Source organism: Adiantum capillus-veneris, chromosome 22, assembly GCF_014529385.1.
Source record: "Adiantum capillus-veneris isolate H3 chromosome 22, ASM1452938v2, whole genome shotgun sequence".
NCBI classification, from domain to species: domain Eukaryota; kingdom Viridiplantae; phylum Streptophyta; class Polypodiopsida; order Polypodiales; family Pteridaceae; genus Adiantum; species Adiantum capillus-veneris.
This window is the reverse complement of record NC_140952.1, coordinates 26,877,409-26,882,965: the sequence shown is the minus strand read 5'-3', so window position 1 is coordinate 26,882,965 and position 5,557 is coordinate 26,877,409. Positions and strand designations below refer to the sequence as shown.

Sequence of the window (5,557 nt, the reverse complement as noted above, 5' to 3'; positions counted from 1 at the left end):
CACACATCAGCCCCTTCAGAGCTCTGTATGGTCGTGACCCTCGCCTACCTCCAGAGATTCCCACATTTAAATCCTCTCCAACCAATCAGGACGCCATCGACTGGTTTGCCCATCTGTCACAGGTACATCCTCTCCTCCGAGCCGCAGCTGCACATAATCTCCAGAAAGCACAACAACGGCAGAAAAAGACCTATGATGAACACCGCCAGCACAAACACTATGCCGACAATGACCTAGTCAACCTCTACTATCCCATTCGCCGCCCTGGCCTCTGCGAATCCTTCATGCATAGGTGGCTAGGCCCTTACAAAATCCTGCAACGTATCCGTGAAAACACCTACAGGTTGCAGCGTCTCAGTAATCAAGCTATCACCACAGCCCATGTGTCACGCATGAAGCCTTATATTTCCTCCCCTATCATGCATCAGTCCACCTCCTAGGGGGGCAGGTGTGGCATACTGCCACGTAGAAGCCTTCCAGAGGATTACACCAGATAACTAACGGGAGCTCACTAGGATACCTAACAGATGTAACTGCCTGTTCTTGGCACTCATTGTACAAAGCTATTAATAGAATGAAGCCCAAGAGAAAGAGCAGATTTGAATTGGAACTAAGTCTTTCACATTGGTGGAGACGCGGGGCTTGGGTAGCTGAGGCTTCTTGATTTGCTTTCTTGCCCCTCAGAGAGAGCACAGCCCACCATGAGCCGCACAGCTTCCCCCAGACACACGGCTAGCTCTCCTCAATTCGAAGATGCCTCTATGCATCCCGAGTTTACTGCTGAACACACCCAGATACCTTTAGAACAGATGCTCTCTGCCGTCTCCAATATCCTGTTACAGGTTAACCACACGAATCAGTCGCTAATCAACTTCCTGCATAGCAACCACGCGCACACTCAAAAGACTGATGGCAAGATCCGACCTAAACCCTTCTCAGGACTCCCCACGGAAGACGTACTTACCTGGCTGGATCACTTTGAAAACATCTCCAGCTACCATCAATGGTCGGCAGATCACAAAGCTATAGAGGTGCGCACACTACTCGAAGGCATCGCTGCAACTTGGTTAGTACAGCAAAATGACTAGGTAAAATCTGATTGGTATGCGCTGAAGCAACTGCTTATTCAAAATTTTGCAAATCAGAACATCACTCAAGACAGCATTACACCAGCTGAATACCTTACGGCAACAACCCAATGAGCCTGTGGCTCAATTTGCAGTAAAATTAAATCAATTACTGCTAAGGGCAGACGCCTCTATGTCAGAAGAGATGAAGCTGTATTTCTTATGGCCACGTCTTCTGCACGACATTTCTCGACGAGTTCGTGATCAAGGATCCACGTCCTTTCATGAAGCTATTCAAATAGCTCAACGCATCGAGGGTAACCTACATTCTGATGGTGCTCCATTGCCCCCACCTGCTCCTCAGCCTCCTCATGTTCGCCATACTACTGATTTCCCAACCCCCATGGAGGTTTATGTCCAGAATTCACAGCGTGCTTCAAGACGAGATTTGCCTGTAAGGGATACTCAGGGCAGACCTAAATGCTTCTACTGCAACACATATGGCCACGTGAAGAGGCATTGTCGCAGATGGCTAGCACGCAATCAAGTACATAATTCTCAGATACAGGTAGCTGATATAGCTGCCATTGCTTCTATTCCGGAAAACTTCTGAGCGAATGGCTGATGGAAGAGCCCCATTCGCAATGTCACGGCTAATGCATCTTCCAGCTGCATGGTGTGTTCAACTTTGGTCCTCATCGACGACACATCACATCAAGCACTCCTTGACTCAGGTAGCACAATTTCGTCTAGGCATTCACACTCATTCAGCTCCTCCGATTTCTATATTGTTTGGTGATAATCAGAAGGTTTATCATTCTCACACAGTCGCAGAATGTATATTTTCTATTGGCTCTCACCAATTTCAACACTCTTTTTATGTCTTGCCTCGTCAGTTATTTTCTATCACTATAGGCTGTGACTGGTTTGTGAAACATAGGGCAAAACTTCACTTTGATTCCCTGATCCCAAATAAGCGTGCCTCTTCTATGAGGGTGCACCTCCTTATATTAGAGGAAATCCCTACATGCCAAGAACCTAGGGTGTCCTCCCACACTAGGTGGTCTGACACCTACTGACCACACACACCACACCTCTCCCCTTAGGGAGAAAAAGATGGATATCTTTTTACAAGATTGAACTCAGAAAGGACTGCATCAACTCCAACGCCTCATCCGGGGGGGGGGGGGTGATCATACAACGGCTTAGGGGCTAAGGGGCTGAGCTTGGGGGACTAGATTCGTCATCATGCCGATCATCATCAAGGCATGGAACTCATACATCTCGCTCATGCAAACATCAGGTCGCTATCCCAATGTAATGGACAAGACGAGGAAGGACAAACTGAGGATTGGGCATGATATTTTTGTGACATACATTCATTTCCATAAGGGGTTTGGTGTGATGATGAGGGTTGGTCACCAAGACTTAAATGAAAAGAGACTTTGACTAATAAACTAAAAAATAGAAAAGGATAGGCTATGCGGCTAAGACTCTGCATCACTACTCAGTGAAAGCGAAAAGACCGGGCACCTCTGCAACAAAGCTGCAGCAACTCCCGTCTCTAAAAGAAACTTGTAGGCATGCGTGCCAAGTGGCCTTCTTCATCACCACTGCCATCATCTTTGTCTCCTAAGCATTCAAATGTAGTGACATGACTTGCGTGTGCTTACTTGCATTGTAAGATTTAGCAAAAAAAAATTGAGCACCTGCCTAGGCTCTTTGCATATCCAACTTCAATGGTTCCAAAGGCCGGAGTTCTTGTTCCATTCTCGAAGAGTTCAGCAAGGCCACGAAGTTGCGCTTCTTTCTTCCCCTGTATATTTCTCAAACCTTGTTGCAGGCACTGTATTTCTTGCTGTGTCGCAGCCAGCTCCTGCCGGAGAGCCACACGAGTTGCAGCTAGCCTCTCATTCTTTGTCAACAGCCTTTGAATCTCCTAATGTTGAGTAGCTATCTTCTCCTCCATGACCAGGCCTTAAGGTGGCAACACATCCATGATTGCGTCAAATAATTGGACCTGGCATGGATGTGAAATGCAGGCGACCCATTTGGTGTGGCCTTGGTTGCTGCCATACAAAGCTTTACTAAATTGGGCGTACAGGACATCAAATGCATAAACAACATCGTCTAATGAGCCAATAGTAGCCTGGGCATCCATCAAGCTCATGCATAGGCTCGGGAAATCAGAGAGGTTAACAAAGGAGCCTGCGAAACTAATGCTGGACTTGAGTGAAAGACAATGTTGCACAAGCTGACGGTTTAGGCCGCTGATGGGCACCTCAAAATTGATATGGAATGCCGGCAAGTTGCATCACCTGATCTTCTAGCATAAACTGAAACAGGGAGCATCGCAGCCGTCCTTGAAGGTGTTCGACCTACTGCAATTAGCAGCGTCGCTGTCGGACCTGGCTTGGCCACCTTGCAAACACCTTGTTGTAGAGAGCGACGTTCTTGAAGAAGCAGGCGTTGACACACTACGAACGTCAATAGGACCTCGCCATCAGTTTTCTTCGTTGATGTACCAGAAAGAGGTTGCTAATATGCTTGGTGCCTCGTTGCCTCATTTGGACACCTACAAGATAGAAGGAGAACTACCCTGTGTCGAAACAGAATGCCATGGCCAGTGACAAGCAAACCCAAGCACGTAAAGAGAACTACCCCAAGAAGATTGTTATGCCCGCCACCTCCACCAATGTAGTGTGCTCACATGTGGACAAGAGTAGAGCCCAAATGAGCGTGCCTCTTGTATGAGGGTGCACCTTCTTATATTAGAGGAAATCCCTACATGCCAAGAACCTAGGGTGTCCTCCCACACTAGGTGGTCAGACACCTACTGACCACACACACCACATGTGGTGTACACGGGATTAGACTGAACCAAACTGAGTGTGCCTCTCTCTCTTCCGGCACTTCCTTATATTACCATCAAGCGGTTACAACCATAACATGTCCGACCACACTAGGTGGCCGGACTCTACCTGCACGATCACACACCACACCTCTCCCCTTAGGGAGAAAAAAGATGGACATCTTTTTTACAATTTGGGCTAAGAATGAACTCGACAAAAGAGGGATCAACTCCAGCGTCTCATCTGGGGGAGTGATCATACAATGGCTTCAGGGCTAAGGGACTGAGCTTGGGGGCTAGGGGCTGAACTTGGGACTAGACTCGACACGACTATACTCGACAAGAAAATCTCTCAACATAGGCAACGCACTAGGTCGCTATCCCATTGCGAATGGCTAGACGTGGAAGGACTATGACATACAATCTCCAATCCACTTCATAGTTTGGTGTGGGTATAGTGCTGCTTATTGAAAAAGAACTACATGCTTGACAAAACTAAACTAGATATAAGTTCAAGAACTAAAATTATAGCAAAAGGCACCTCTGCAATCAAGTTGCAGTAACTCCGTTTGCCAGCAAGAAAACTCAAACCAAGTGCCCCGGCTATCTTGGCTTGTGCTTGAGCTCTGTTGCGAGTTGTCACTGATGGTGAGAATGAACGCGAAGAGTTGCTAGATGGCGATGACCTCGGCATACTTCAAGACCTCCCATACATTCCCGAATATGTGCTGCCATCAACAGATTCCTCTCTTTTGGATCTCCTCCTTGTTATTATTTGCCTCTTTGATGCCTCCAGGTCTGCAGGAGTCTGCAATGCTGCAGTCTGCAAGAACTCCTTGCTTTGCTTCTTGGGCACAGGAACGTACTTGTCTTCCAAGTACTCTTTGAGCTGATAACTCTTCATGTTGAGGATCTTCTCCACAGTGGGGTGATCCATGGCGACCAATATCAGCAGCACAGAGTCGCCCAGGAGCACTCAATCCAACGGTCCAAGCCTGTGGAGTAGATGGTCGAGACGTAAGGGCGCCACAGCTCGAGGTCTACCTACACGACCACACACCACTCGCTGCAGACTTGGCCATCGCAGCGACCGATCTTCTGACCTCCTTAGTCCCTCTGCCTGATCGGAGCCCTCAGCAAGTGCAGGTTCGAAAGGCCACGTTTTTGCTGCGGCTCGACTCTGGCTATGGCGGGGAGAATGTACGTAAACTCCTTCTCTCTCTCTCTCTCTCTCTCTCTCTCTCTCTCTCTCTCTCTCTCTCTCTCTCTCTCTCTCTCTCTGTGGACAAGTATCAAGAGCAGGGGTTACAACCGATTGCAAGAAGAGAGTATTCAGATAGTGCGGTTGAGCTTTGAGGCTCAAGGGCTTGTGAGCCTGGGCATGCACTTTGAGTGCGCAGGGCAACAAGCTACTCTCACGATGTTATCACCCTTCTCGAGCCTGGCCGATTGGGGCTGCAGAGAATCGAAGCTGCTAATCTGGTTCTAAACTAAAAGCCATCACTGAACTCACTGCAAATCAAGAAAGGGATTCAAGAAAATGTGCCCGTCTCCTCCACCAATGTGGTATACACAGGATTACACTGAACCAACCTGAGTCTGCCTCTCTCTCTCTTCCGGCACTTCCTTATATTACCAT

General features: G+C 48.0%; 2 pseudogenes; one reads left to right on the top strand and one right to left on the bottom strand.

The window, feature by feature from the left end:
• Nucleotides 1-701: 701 nt before the first annotated feature.
• On the top strand, nt 702-1,680 carry LOC147429068 (uncharacterized; annotated as a pseudogene).
• Nucleotides 1,681-2,894: 1,214 nt separating this feature from the next.
• Nucleotides 2,895-4,855, bottom strand: LOC147429067 (uncharacterized; annotated as a pseudogene).
• Between the last annotated feature and the right edge of the window lie 702 nt (nt 4,856-5,557).